Source organism: Nothoprocta perdicaria, unplaced genomic scaffold, assembly GCF_003342845.1.
Source record: "Nothoprocta perdicaria isolate Ctin4 unplaced genomic scaffold, notPer1 scaffold_0, whole genome shotgun sequence".
Lineage (NCBI taxonomy): Eukaryota > Metazoa > Chordata > Aves > Tinamiformes > Tinamidae > Nothoprocta > Nothoprocta perdicaria.
This window is the reverse complement of record NW_020454092.1, coordinates 1,905,962-1,922,162: the sequence shown is the minus strand read 5'-3', so window position 1 is coordinate 1,922,162 and position 16,201 is coordinate 1,905,962.

Here is a 16,201-nt window from a genome sequence, read left to right as displayed (position 1 = left end):
AGCAGAGCGCTGGGGCAGAGCGGTGTGGGGAGCAGGGCACTGGGGCAGAGCGGTGTGGGGAGCAGAGCGCTGGGGCAGAGCGGTGTGGGGAGCAGCCAGGCTCGGCCGCCATTGCAGGGCGGGCAAGCCAGGGTGCCGGGCACGCAGGGACAGGGCAGCGCTGCCCCATGACCCCTGAGTGCGGCGAGCAGCGCAGGCCTGGGCCTGGCACCAGGGTCAGCCCAGAGCCCGGTGCCCGCCAGGCCCGACATGAAGCCGGCGCAGGCAGCCAGCCAGGCAAGGTGGGCCAGTGAGGCAAGCGAGGCAAGGCAAGGCAAGGCAAGCGGAGGACTGGCACGGCGCAACACCGGGCGCAGACAGACCGCTACGAGACCGCTGAGGCGAAGACCAAGGGCCTGAGCATCCAGGCGAGGCTCCTCACAGCTCTTTCCCACAACTTAACTGTTTTCACAGAAGTCTGATCCAAGGTTACAGGGCTGCACAATGACTGAACTGGTCTCGAGCACAGGCAGCTAAACTCCTGGGATTAGGTGGAGCACACTGGTGTGCTCAGAGCCCTGACAACAAGGGCTTAGCATCAAAATGTCGTTTCATTTGTTGGGAGGGTTCTCTATACACACTGTTAATTACAAGAAAAGCAAGGTAGAGCCTCCACTCACTTATTTTTTCTGGTTTTCATGGGTAACATTTGAAGCGATTGGGAAAAGAATGGAGATTTCGCTCAAATGCTTTTGGCATGAAATCCAGCTATGTCAATCTGCAGCGTCCTGCAACTGCCACAGGATAGGTACATATACCTGGACAGGGAATTGAGAGAGACAGAAGAAGGGTGATGACCCATCAGGAGAGGGAAGAAAAGAGACCTCTCCTCCCCAGCCTGTGCTATAGCTGGGAGCAATTCCTACTGTCGCAGTATCCAGTGCAACCTTTGCAAATTAGTCCTGCTCTTTTTTAACAGAAATACAGCAGTACACAGAAATGTTATGAGAAAAATGTTACAGTTTGCTTTCAGGTACTACAGCAAAAAGAACAACAACAAAAAAAGGAACACAAATTTAATGGATATCTCACTATGTCCAGAAAGATTTGTTGCTTTCTTTGTAAATGTACTTAAAATAATTGTGGTGTAGAGTGCCTTATGTGAAATAGGAGAAAAAAAAATATTTTTTCCGTGTATATGGTGAAATACAGGAGCCATAACCACCAAAGGAGAAAGTGAACATTATAGGAGCCATAACCACCAAAGGAGAAAGTGACATGCAAGTCAACATTGTATGATGACATGCATCTTGGCATAATTAATAACACGCTCCACATACATATGGCTGAATATTGCCTTGGCCACCTTCAAGCAATGAAGAGTCTTCACAAAAAGTGTTCACAATATTAACATCATTCTACTATTGACTCAAATATTTAGATCTTGTTCTTTATTTAAAATCTTATTTTGGACTTTACAACATTTTTGTAGTTGAAGAAAAAAGTTACTTTAAATGTTGCAATACAAACAATGCACTTCTATTTTTCTGTGATTTCTTTAAAAATCTAATTTATCCATGAATTACAGAAAACTAAGCAACACTGCTTTTAATGCTCAAAAAGCAGAAGTTATGCAGCTTAGGCAAAACTTATTCTTAAGTTTTATTGGCGTATCATTAACAAATGAAACATCCCCAGTAGAGATCATTTCTCACACACGCTGTGCCCATAGAAGCCCCACATTATTACTAGGCATAACATGCCAAGAAAGCTGTCTTAATTTCATTGAAATCATTACTAATCTAGTGGAATCAAGCCCCTAGTGAATCGGACACCCTGCTATCACAGCCTGTTATGTGCCTTCTGCAAATAGAGCTATGCAAGTCAGAGCGCTGACTTCACATTCTGACCAACGTGCTTGTACGTACAAAACAAAACTAGTTATAGCAACAAAAGCCACAAGTATACTAGCATGTATTTATGTTATGCACGGGATCTTCTACTAAAATGGAAGCATAGTTTTGCCAGAAACACATTAGTGTGGTGTCCTAGTGTAGGCAGAGCTTTGTCTTGCTAGTAACTATACAACACATGGTATATATTTCCAGTATGAAAGCACTCACTGATACAGGTCCTCAGCAGAAGGGGTGTAGTCCTGGGACTGAAGCTTCGAGGGGCACCAGAGGGAGCTCTACAGGAGACGGATGCTCTGCTTGCACGCTGCCAGCATCTGCAATAGTCACAGCTCGCTCCGCGAGGTGGAGGGGGGACAGTGAATATTGCTGGGGAAGGACCAGAGGAGACAAAAAGAATTTGATGTGACAAATGGAAGCTCTGGAATGTGACAGCTGGAAGCTCCAGAACAGCTGAAACTCGGACAGCATAAGACAATAGAAAAACAATAGAGCATCATTCAAATTAGCACGGAAGTATATTCTGGTGGCCAAAAAAAAAAGGCACCGGTAAAACCTTCCAGACTCATTTATAACTGCTGATTTTAAAATAATAATAAACTACAAGACACAATCATTTAATATGCTTGATTTCTTTTTTAACAGGTGTGCTAGAAGAATATCTCAGGTATGTAGCTAATTGACAGTGTCAAACTTGCTTAGCTAGAAAAATATTCTAGGTTGCAATTTACTTGGCATAAATTTAAGCAGGTCACAATAAAATTGGACCTCATTTTCCCTAATTCAGTGGGAGAGCTGGAAAACATTTAAAAATATTACTGAGTGTCAGATTGCTTAGTTAGAATCATATCCTGTTATTTAAAGCACATCATAAAGCAAAGCATAATTCAGCAGTTCTGAGAATGAACTATTGATGCTAATCTACAGATGCTTACGACAGGAAACTGTCAAAACCTGAGTATTGACAATGAAAGAAGCTGAAGGCAGAAGATCGGATGTGCAAAACTATAAATTAAATAAAACTCTTGAACACTTCTGTGAAAAAAAGACACAAGTGGAAATAGATCACTACAGATCAAGATGCCAAATGAGTCTAACCTCTCCAGCTAGAGCCAACGAAAGGAACACGGGACACCTTACCCAGCTGCCAGAAGGGAGGGTACCCTAAAGTACCCAGACCAAGATGTAGGAGAGGTTGCGTGTTGCAAAACTGAGGCAAGATCACCAAATCCTGTGATAAAAAACAGGCAGAAAAAGGAATTTTACTGATCAGCAATGGCACTGATATTTCAGATTAGAATAACTGAATGTCATTTGTAAGCTTTGTATCTAAGTGTCTCCAGGTATCATCTGAAAAACTGAAAGTATCTTTATATTTTTAATTGCCATTCAGAAAGGAAATAGAAGTACATTAAGGAAGCCTTTTATATTCTAAAATAGGCTACAGACTGTTATATGGTCATGTACACCACTTTAGCTGAAGGGCAAAAACTCCTTTATCTGCTACAAGCTTTTTAGCAAGAAGATATCTGACTGTATTCCAAGCATCTAATAACACAGTTAAGGAAGACCAAACAGGTTTTATACTAGCTTTTACACCTAATATTATTTTCCTCTAATAGAGGGAGTAATCTTTAATATCATGAGGGAAAAGCAATATTTCCTATCCTTTGTCAGACAAGCAATAAAGTACCATTTTTCTATCAGTAATTCTCCCAAGACTCCTAACAAGTGAAAAGATTCTTTTCTCTCCAATAAATATAAATCTAAAGTTAGATAAGACTGTCTTCTGCTGATTGAAACAGAAGAAAGCAAACTCAAATATATAGAAGTTACAAGATTTACAAGACACAGTTCTTCTTTTGCATTAAAATACTGTTTCAGAATGAACCATAGAAAGCTCCTTAGCTTCTTTTAGCACATTATGTACATATATATTGATATTCTCCAGTAGAATTCAACATGAATGATGTATTGAACATTGCTATATACTACACAAAGCAGTTAGAAAACACATTAGATTGAGATGTCTTCAAAGTGTCTTAAAGTATAAAGACTCTCTGTAGAAAGAGATGTCATCCTTTTCATTAATTTTCATTTGATATGAATAAAATAATTTTCCTTTTTCCCATTTAACTTCATGTTTGCGCTACAGATAGTACTAGTCCTCTCCAGAGCAGTTTAGAAGTTCTGGCAAATAATTTGTCCAACTGTTCAACTTCTGTGAGTTACTAGTACATGAATTCATTGAAAAGCAGGGGTAAGATTTTAAATCAGTTATTTTTTTAATGGAAATATTCACTAATCGGGGGTAAAAAGAAAAGCTATGTCAAGTCTCTTTCTACAGAACGTGCATGCAATTCCCAAGAGGTCCGGGTTGAGGCCTCGTTTTCCATGGCCTTCCATCGGTGCTTCCTCTGCTGTAGCAGGGCCAGCTGTGAAGGAGGAGCTGCCTTCAGGAACCTGCCCCTGCTGACTGCCGTGCAGCCCTGACCTGGAAACAGTCCTGCTCGCTCACCAGTACTTCTCTTTCCTTGGGGCATCTACCCGCTCCTGTTTAAACAGTTATGCACCAAAAGCTAACTGGAGATCTCCAAATGATTCCCAGGATTCACTTTCACAATTGTGTTAATGTCATCCAATTTAATGCTGCTGTTGTAAAGCACTATCCCAGCCCAATTCCTTTCCCATTCCTCAGCGTAGTGTATGCTACTCATTTGGCTGAGTGGCAAGTCATATTAAGAACTTAATCCACTAAAAATTGGCTCTCCTTCCTCACCCAAGCGCTCCCTCCCCCTCACAAATATCCTCTGGATTTTGGTAAGACCAATAGATAACTTGTATGAAGTTTTCTATACAAGTAGGGGTTTGCAGGACCAAGTTCAAACGAACAGAGCTATAAACACAGCAATAAGCCTGCATAACCCCTTGCTCTCCCAAGAGCCAGAGGAATGCTCTGTCTGTAGAGCTGAGCGATACAAAACTCAGAATACACGTAACAAGTGATAAACACTTCTATAGGAATAATACATTTTTACTACAAAGAACGGTTAGAAAAGTCTTTTAAATAAAAATCTAATATTCTGCAGAATTCAACAATAGAGAAAGAGATGAAATTATCCAGGAGACTATTATGTGGAATATAATTCAGGAGAATAATGCACAGTTTATGAACAGTGAGGAGTTTTTTAAATGATGCTTCACTTATCCCTGTCCTGGTCTCTTTGAAGTTCCCCTAAATTAGACAGAACAGACAATATAGTATGAAATGATTTGTCAATACTAAGATACGCAATCTAATGTAGACTGTAAGAGAAAAAATAAACTAATCATAGGTCTCATAGGAGTCCAGACTAATTTAAAACTTAAAATGAAGAATCACTGTAGGTTTCTTGGTGGGCATCTATGGCCAAAAGAACAAATGAATCATTGAAGAAGAAAAAAAGAATGTTACCTATGCTGTGATGGAAAAATCTGCCATCATTTGTATTAACAGTGCAGAATAGCTGTATGGTCTTAGTAACTCCCCCAGGTTGAAAAAGATACCACGGAACTAGTTAGAATGGATTTAGTAGTAGAGGGTAGATCAGGAGAAGATCAACACTCTGAAGAATGGAAAATACTCTCCTATGCAGACAGGTTAAAAAGACAGAAATGTTTGCTTTAATACAAAGATAAAAAAGAACATGAAAGATATTACGAATTAGCTTGAAGCTTTCTGTCATTTCTACTTCCACATTCAAGAACAAGGCAATAGCAACTCAATAAGAGGGATATGAAACTAACGAGCTTAGCTCCTAATATCTTCCAATTTGTCTTGTCATCCAATTCCACTAGATTATGCAGAAATCTATAACACCTCAAAGCAGTAAGTTTGTAGCCTCACCTTTTACAAGCTTATTAGTTGCATCAAATGAACTGTCAATTTCAGTGATACAAAATACTAAAGTAGCATGTGTCAGATGATGAATCTCAGATAAAAAATTGCAAGGCTGGAAATCTCCTACAAGTCCTGCTTGCCATGACCTGCATTACACGTCAGGAAACTGCATAAACTCATCCTAAGCCACCCAAGAAGGCTGTCCCTATGCCTGAAATCTCTGTTCTGGATTCTCAGCAGGTCTGACTCAAGCTTCCTCCAGCCTCTTGCAGTAAAAACCTCTACCCCAAAGTCTCTGCTGTTTCTTCCTACCATTCCTGTAATACACTGTGCATAAGGTTTAAAAGATGTCTTCCCAGTAAAAAGTATTTATTGTGCAGTAAATTTCTTGAAGCTGTTAGGAAAGGCCTATGCAAAACCTTGTCAAACAAAACTGTCCCTGAGATGTAGACAGCTGAACTTTTGAAGTGTGTTTGCCCTCTTTTCCCCATGGAGAGTTCAGTCTGCTCAATTCTTATTCAGGCTACTTTCTATCACAGAGCATTTTGAGGGACAAGTGCAGGATGCAGTCAACGGTCATTTTAGTGAAGAGCAGGCCAGCTGAGGTTACAAGGAAACTGCTTGTGATTCATGTCTCACATTAGGACACACCGCAATATAAGTTACTCTGCTTACAAGAGGATTTTAAAACTTACTGATTATTTAAGAACAAACTTCATCCTTATATAACTACCCCGAAGGCTGAATTTAGTCAGTGAATCCAGTAGCTGCTCTTGTTGTAGTGCACATGAACAATCTGAAGTTTATCATACATGCATCTTTCAGCTGTTTTATGCTAGAGTTAGTTTTACCCAGCTAGTGGCCGACAATGTCTAACAGGTTGGTCTGCATGACAATCACAAAAGGTGCTAGTAAAAAGAGAATGTTAAAACAAACCTTTCCCTAGCAAAGATGAAGCAGTCACAGGATATATAACAGCTGCCAAGTGAACTGAAAGAAAGATTTTTTTATGGTAGAGCATCCTTTTCTCCCAGCTCCCGGCATGGCACGATGGGTATGATCTGGCTGTCAGTATGTGCCATTGCCTGAAACTTCCACATGCCAAAGAACTGACTAGTTCAAGCACCTACTTCCCACACAAACATGTATGCAGGGAGGCCAGATTTTCAAAGAGGATGATCTGTCTCACAAGCAGGGCCAGATCATTCAGACTTTTAGGGAGTCACACAATTTCAAGCATTCAATTCCACCAACCTGCTACTTTCCTTCAAGAATCTGGTTACCACACTCTCAGGGGATGATTCTCTTTCTCTTTTTCATCTTCTTTTTCTTTTTTTTTTTTCTTTTTCTATGTGTTTGCTTTGATTTTTTAAGTGGTTTCTTTTTGTATAATAAAGTCCTAGAATACAAATCTGGCCCCCAAGTTAACTTTAATGTTTGGTGGGCTTTGCACATACGTTAGCAAAATAATTGCTATTTTAAAGCCAGTAGGAATGCCCCAGGAGGTTCATAACTTTGCTGTACCAAATGTATCCAAAGTAGCTGAAGTAAAACAATTCTTGGGAACTTGTCTCAGAAAAATAATATCTGTGTGTGTTACGATACCTTTAAGAGTTCATCCAAGTTGAGATGCTCTCATGAGATGCTCTGCTTATCTCTTACAAAACCAAAGGGAAGGGCACCAGCATATGGATTGCAGCTATTGCTCACCGCTTCAGTATGTGCCTCTCCTGACATGTTCACACAGGTGGCATTGCAGTCCAATCTTCTTTGGAGGGGTGTGACAGCAATTGTTTACTTCTAATTGCTTTATTCCTACTTCGTCACACATTGCAAAAGCGAGCGGAGCACCCACCCCTCTCGCTCCTGCGGGAGAGTTTGCCAAGCGCTAGCGCAGCCCCAGCTCTGCGGGCAGGGAGCGCTGGGAGGCCGGGGCCCGGTGAAGTGCTCACGCCTTCCCTCTGCCTCGGCGCTCAGCGCCCGGGGTTTGCAGCCTCTGCCCGAGCTGGTGAGCAGCAGCGGCAGCCAGACACGAGCACCGAGTGGTGGCGCAGCGTGTGGCCCTGCGCAGCTTCTGTGGACGCAGGCTGGAAGAGCTGGTGCCCTCTTTGCAGCCCAGCTGCTGGGTAGTTCTGCTGCACTTGAGGCCCTCCAAGACACGAGACACAAACAAATGACCCACAGAAGCCCTTTGCTGAAGCAGCAGTGTTGGCTCTGAATGGTCCTCAGCCCTTGTCAGCTCTCCCGGCCCGGCACAGCCAAGACAGCAGCGAGGGAGCGCGGAGCCCTGGGCACCCGTGGCCACCGCGGCGCTCCCCGCACAGTTAGAGGTGCATTGAAGCCCAGTTTGTGCTCTCTTAGAAAAACCATCTGCATTTTAATTCTCCTAAGCTAAAACCTCTCTGCCAGAAAAGAACATCGGTTTATGGCTTTCTAGTTTTTCCTGTCCAACATGGTAAAAGTCCACAAAAACATCAGGCAGAGGTTTAACAGAGAGAGCATTTCTGTCCTTGCTGCTTGCCAACACACTGCAGTGCGCTGTCTCTAACGTTATGGCATCTGAACACGGAGAAGGCTTTGAAAGATTTTTGTCCACGTAAATTTGAGGAGTCAGACTGGCAGTGTAATTATTTTCCCCCCAACTACTAATCTTTAGATTCTGGCCTGTCTTTTTGATGATTCTTGGAAAGTGTGATTTTAGATGTTTAGCTGTTGAAATTTAGGGAATGATTTAAAATGAACAGTTGCATGTAGCATGTCTTTCTTAACAAAGGTATTCATACACTATTAATTTTCTAAGCAATTAATACCTGTTAAGGACTGTTATAATTTATTACAGCACTTCGTATCTGATGATTTGTATAAAAATGTCAATTAACTCTCACAATGTGCAGTCAAGATAAATAAGGATTAAGTCCCTACAGCCAGCCATGGGAATAGCAGAGATGCAGCGGCCTGAAAATTATCTCCTGGGCTACCTTCCCTTTAATTAACATAAATTCACGAGTGGTGTGCCTTTCCTCTTTATTAATCCCTTATCTCCAGCCTGGATCCTGACTGCTCAAGCAATTGGGATGGATAGATTACACTTTCTCAATTCTTACAGATTTGACTTTGGATGTGTAAGGGTCTCCCTGACCCAGCTAGATACTCTTTAGTATGGGGGACGAGGGAGTGTTAAGCTGATAATTTACCATCAGCTGACAGACTGGGAGCTAAAAATTATGTAGTTAAATATCCTGGATTCCTTGAGCTTAGCTTGAATTACTGTTTTCAAGAGAAATAGGCCTAGGTGATGTCTGTATTTATTTGTACCATGTGACATGCTAGCTAAATGTATAGGTACTCACAAAAAAAAGATTTAGCTTTCGTGTGACCTTGTTTTACAGTCACTAAAGCCCAGGGAGGCTGTGGAGTCTCCTTCTCTGGAGATCTTCCAAACCCACCTGGATGCCACCCTGTGCCCCGTGCTCTTGGTGCCCCTGCTGGAGCAGGGGGCTTGGACCAGGTGATCTCTAGAGGTCCCTTTCCACCTCAACCGTTCTGTGATTCTGTGCTCCTGTGGAAGCTTTGCCTAAGCTAGAGAAACATCTTAATTACTAAGCACCTCAGAAGCCCCAATTACTTCAACTTTGTTTCCTTCTGTTACAAACAGAAAGAACCTGAGATGGGAGCACCTATTCTAAGCACAGGCTGTAGGGAAAGGAGTCTTTATTGTCTCCTTTAGCAGTGATGCAGAAACTGCTTGGAGCCAAATTCCCCAGCAATGTTGGCAAGCCCAGACAACAAGAAAAGAGGTAACATTTCTTTTCAGAAACACATTTTTTTTTTCCTTTTAACCTCACTAGCCACATGCCTGGTTTTTATTTTGACCACAATGGTATCAATAGGTATCACACTCTTCCATCTGCAGAAGCCAAGGAAGAGCTTGTATTACTGATGCCAGAGACACACTGTGCAGCATTCTTTAAACATCTCGTTCTGAGATGTCTAACCACGACTATTTAAATTCCTCTGTAGCTACCGGCTCCACAGATAGACACTGAAAGTCATCCATATACATGTTGAGACTTGCACTAAATTTAAAGAATTAGAAACCTACAGCTAAGTGAAATGATGCAGAAGGCAGGAATCAGTGTGCTGAGAAGTAAATCATGGTAACAAAATAACATCTAAGAGTCACCCACTAGCAACACTCCAGAAGGTCTACATGTACAGACTTAATGGACAAAACTGATAGGATTAGAGGGATACTGAGAAAGAGTTGAGTGGAGTCATCCGCTTCAGAATGAAATGACATTAAAGGTAGAAGGTCACAGGATTTAAGGATTAGGGATTTTCAGGTTAGTGAAATAGGCAACTCAAAAGTCAAAGCTGCTATGTGTTTTCTGGTATGTTATCAATCACTGGAGCAGGAAGAGAATGGCATGTGATTGGCAATGGTATGTAGTTTGAGCCATGGACAGAGAAGTGTTTGTTCTAGTTGCAAAACCACTAAAGCAGTTCTGAATTAGATCTTTTTTTTTTAAAGCCTCCCCATTGCTATCCTGGGAAGGCAACGATTGCTTCCCAGTCATGACACTGCCGCCAACCCAACCCTCTGGCACTTCCAGCCCAAGATGGGGCGATTGGTACTCGCTATGCCAGTAAATCTGATTCACGAGTGACGGGTTGTTAGTTATTTTTCTGTTGCTTTCAGTCACTAGAAAGGGAAATAGCTGCTGAAGTGGCCCTTTCTAGGGTAAGTAATATAGTGCTGTGGAAAAGAGTCTGATGTCTACCTGCCAGGCAAACCCTTAATCATCTTTAAATCAATGACCACCAGGTGCATTTCCCTTCATTGCTACCTCACGCGATTCCTGAGACAGTCAGAGGTACCAATGGAGCTTAGATTTACTTCTGCTGCAACTGCCTCATGCTTCTCATGCTTCTCATGGCCTTTTTGATGGTCCTCTTAGTTACCCTATGACCATGTTACCCCAGCCTTTTCCAAAACAAATGGCAAGCACTGAGGCAAATAAATAATGAAAAATGAGTTCTGTTTAAAACACAAAGGCAATTTCTCCTCAGCAATACCCTCTCTCTATGGCTGGCACCTTTTTCCACCCCTGAAAATCTCAAAATGCTAGTATTCACCCTTTCTTTTCTCATAGCATGTTGTGTTTTCCTGGATAATTAAACATGTTAAGAATGTCAGCTGGTACATTGACTTTCTGCAATATTTATGGATGAATATATTTCAAAGGATGTTTTACTACCCACCTAATTCCAGTCTGAAACAACCTCCATTTAAGAACTCTTTGCTGCTTTCTCTCGATTCCTAGGCTGATTTTTTAATCAAATCAGCACGAATCAAAGACAACATTAATTCAATGAGTGCAGTGATAAATAAACCTTAAATAATACTACAGCAAAAATATTCACAGGTTTACAACTTAAAATAATTTTTCATTTTGCATAATTTGCATATGAGGAGCATTAATTTTGCCTTATAGTGGAATGTCAAACTAGAAACTACACAGCAACCTTCTGATAAAGATGATAAAATCCACCTCTACAGCTGTCCTCTAGAGGGCTTAAGAAATATGAAATATGGGTTTTAATGTGATTCAAAGAAGTGGCCTTTATTTAAAGACAGTCAAATTATGAGTTATTTTTTTTTTTTAATCTGGGAATGCAGTACAGCTAGGTGTGTCTAGATCCACTTACAGCAACTTTCCACTTCCAGTTCGTGTTGGAAATAGTGGACTGTCTCACCTTCCTCTACATTTTCTTGAAAAAGTTTATAATGATTCTGCATTGGTGCAGGAGAATGTCTATGCATAATTTAGACAGTAGAGAAAACACACCCCATGTCAATGTTTCCATTCATAATGGCGGTGGTTTTTCTTTTCTTCTGAGCCATTTTTTCAAATGTGAGCTAAGATGTGTGGAATCTTCTAAGAAAAAGACTACAGAACCTGCACTTGTAGCAATGAAAACCGAGAGAATTGACCTCAACTAAATGATTCAAGTTCAGTCAGAATCATGTCAGAACATTTCTCTCCATTCTCCTCCTGCCCCTGAGGGGAGAACAAAATTACATTGTACTTGGTGATTGAATCCACTGGAAGGTGCAACAGGATAAAGAAAGATTTTTTACCTTACTTTAACCTGCAACCCTCTGGCAACTCCTCTTCCCCCCCTGCCCACACCACTTTGGGCTCCAGCCAGCTGCATTTGAATCCTCAGCTGATATCCTAAATGCATAGTTTGAAGCAATTGCATTGTGGTTAGAATTATTTCATTTATTTGTATTCATTCAGACTTCTTATTTCTAGAATAAGCAATTGTTTTCCTGAGGTTTATCTATTTGAGATTTTAGTAAATGAAAACTCCTGTTATTGATAAATAATAATAGTGACAGATAAGCATGTTATTTAAAATATTACATCTAACATTAGGTGATATTAATATGTTTTTTTTCTTTCTATGAGCTAACTTTTCTGAGAAAAAGAAGTTATTCTTTTCACTGAAAATAAACTAAAAAAAAAGTAAAAAAATGCCAGACTATGTTGGTATTTTTGATACTATTCAAAAACTCTTATTTTATTTGCTTGGAGTTATTCCTCTATTTAGCTGTCTTGATAAAGACCTCAGCCATGAGGAAAGCTCACAGTCTTTTGCAGCAGTATTTATTCTTGTCTTTTATGAACTTCTAGGTTAGCTAACAAAAATAATTTTCAATATCTATTTATGTTTTTTTCTAAATTATAGCTTAGCCCCTCTTCATTGTACAGAAGGCTTCCTCAGAACCACAACAAAAAGCCAGCATGTAAGGAGGCAGCAAGAGAAGCTGCTAGTACCAAAACACCCAATCCAAACCAACCCAAAACCTGCAACTGTTATGCATATGCAGCAGTACATACTGGCTTAGTATCTGAATTTGGTTATTCTGGAATGATAAAGGCTACTAACCTCAACAGTATTTATTTTTACCTGAAAAAATAAACAAACCTGGAAAAAAAAAAAGCACTACTTTTGCTCTGTGCATGGAAATAATAACCCATACAAAAACCTCTGCTTTTATAAAGTTGATTTATTGGCATATTTGTTCAGACTATTTTTTAATAGAAATTCTTCTCTAATCAGCCAAAACAGCCTTCTCTTTTGTTCGTTTCTGATTTGTTTGATGTTCAAATGTATTTTTCTTTAAGCAAAATAGGAACAGTCTGACAACAGTTAGAAGAAAAAGCTCTGCCAACCACCTTTTCTAGTAGTTTTCCTTTGAACTTGAAGCTTAAACTCCCATATAGTACAAGCAGGGATGTATGGTACAGAAATTATATAAAACCACAAAAAAACTGTCTAGTGTTTTCTTCTCTTAACACTACATATATCAAAGAACTCTGGTTTCCAGGTTAAGGGGCACAATATCTTAACAGATTTTGCATCATTTCCAAGACTGTATATGCACATGTAGAACACAATTAGTTGCGCTAAAAATACATAGCTAATAACTACTTCTTAATCCTGTTTGGTAGAACACTTATATTGTTAGAACACGTATTATATTTTTAGAGCTGTGTGCATTTCTGAGTACTTGTTGTGTAACATGCTATGCTGAATTACCATTTTTACATTCTTCTGTGGCATTTTGTGGGAAGGCTGTCGTACTTCACAGAGCAGGAAGAGCATTGATCACACTGATATTTACTTCTGCACATGACAGAAGTAAACAGGTGGAAATTGCCACCATGTCTTGTTATCTCTCTTGGTATGAAATGCAATGGAAAAAGAACACAAAACAATCCCCAAGCTATAGAGCCAGTTCAATCTTTTCCATGCTAAGTATTACTTAGGAAAATAGGACTGTTCATTTAAAAAAAAAAAAAAAAAAAAAGCTATTGGGTTCTAGAACTGTGTAAAAAAATGATGTTTCAAGTGTATAAAAAAGCCAACACTGCAAATGTATCTCTAATATATGAATTCATTGTGAATCATAAAACGATTTTAATGGGTGATTCTGAGCCCTATGAAATGGAAAATCCTTCAAAAACTTTTCCAAGTTTGTTTTGTAGTTGTGGTAAGTATCCCCAAAACATCATTACGGTATTTTTCCTCTAGACTTCAGAGGTATATAATTAATGTTGAGATATGATGCTGCACCAGTACGTCAGCTTATTTGCTGTTAATTTTTATAGTCCAGTAGCAAAATCCACCTTTGTTAGCTTAGGACCTAGTACTCAGACTTAGTTTCTCAGTATTCAGTGTATTCATTGAATAGTGTAGTAGTGGCTAGAGAATGGATTTTCCAGGAGTCTCTGACATTATTTAAACTAACTACACCAAATTCCATGGGAATTCTCTCTGTTATTGCAAACGAAAGAATGGGGAGATCAGTGCTGATGCTCTGAAAACCACACTTGTCACATTTGGTGAGAACAGGAGAGATGGCTAAAGTTATTAGCTCTTTTATTAACACAGCTTAGGACAAACGCCCTTGAATTCCTGCACATGCCTGTTTCCAGCTGAGCACGCTTACAGGCCTACATTATGAACTAGCATAGCCATTCTTACTGCATGTTACATCCCTTGTGCAGCCTTCCTATATCTGTATAAGGAACGATGCGTGGCTAAACAAGCCCTCTTGCTCTGTGCTAAATGCTTAGACTGACATTTATAATTTAATATTTTTAATCAAAAAGGCAGTTGTTAAATGAGCCACTGTTTATTCCCAAAGGAGCTGCGGATGATAATAAATGGAAGGAATGATAAACCACTAGACAGTTTGCTGGTATGCCCAGCTTGCTGTGCATGGCCACAGCAGAGCTCCCAGCCTGGTCTAACTAGCCAGTTCAGCAGGGCAGGAGCAGCTCCGCACTGCGCGGAGACAAAGGCGCCAGGAAACAAAGGGGCCGCAGGCGCTCAGCCGAATAGCAGGGGAGGCGCTCGCGCAGCCCGCTGGCGGGGCAGAATGATGACACTGCACATCGACTAAACCGCACATTAACATCAAGTATTTAACTTTCACATATAATAACACTATAATAGGATACGGCTTCTATCCGCAATCTGGCATGGCGGTGCTTTTTGTTAACCTAGCAGGAGTAAAGAAAGTCTCATTTTCACGCTGAGGGGAAAAAAATACATTTTTTTCTGCTGATTAGTTGTCCAGCATGAACTTGCAAGAGGAATAATACACACTGGGGCAGCTTTGAAAATGCAGAGCATTGTTTTCTGCATTTTCCTATCAGCAGTCTAGGAAAACAAACAAACAAACTAACTAACAAGAACAGAGAAGTGCAGTATTATAGTTCCAATCCAGAAAATGCTTAAAACTACCTGACTAACTTACTATGTCGGTGCCCATAATGGCTGTGCTCTGGTTACAGAGCTGGAGTACAGGCCTGTGTGTCTGCTTTCTTTGACAGAGTTATGACCTCAGTTACGGGCCATAGTAAGTTGCTCCGGTGAGCACACAGAGTAAGATGTGCTATCAGTAACCCAGCAGGCAATGCGGCCCACTGAGTTCTCCATTTAATTTTCTGGTGCCTTTTCCACTTAACTGGTATAAATGCAATAATACATTACCTGTAATCTTGAGAACCTTGGGACTGTCAGTATAGGCACAAAAACATTTAATGAATAACTAGAGTTTGAAAAAAACATACTTATACAATTTTGATATGTCTTATTTTACCCAATACTCTGATTTACATTTTACTTCCAATTCATTTAAAAAGTGAAATAAACCACTTTTACTAGGTCACTACAAAATGAAAATGGATACTTCGCTTTGAAAATGTCTGAATAACACATTTTAAGGTTTTGGGAGATGAAAATGATAATTTCACAAGTTCAGCAAAAATTCAGTCAACTCAAACTTAGATTTTGGGTGAAAAAAAATTCTGCCCAGCTGTCCCACACAGCCGTGACACATAATAAGAAAATAAAAATCTGTCGCCAGCAAGTCATTCCTGTCATTCAGCTCCTAGGCAAATAGTAGTTCACATTTATGTGGGATCTGCAACCCAAATGCTGCATAGCAATTGCTTCATTCATGTGTGAACACAAAATGCTAACAGATTGCTAATGTAACAGTAACACTAAAGCAGCTTCGAAGAAAAAGATGCGATAACAGGATAAATCCTTTTCTGAGTGGAATAAAATCACCTTGGAAACTGGCAGAAGATGTAAGCAAATGGATTTTGCTCTGACACTGTATTTTCTAGAATTTCAGGATCAGAGTTGGTAATACAGTAAATAACTCTTGAGCTTCCATGTCTGTCTCAAAAGCCTGTGGCAGCGTGGTATGGAGAACTGATCTCACAGAGCCTCACTGCTCTAAGCCTCATGCCGCCGTCTTAACTACTTGGAAGAGAATTTCCAGAAGTTGTCAAAACCAGCTCTTTTACTATGTCCAGATGCTAAGGAAATAAGATTCATA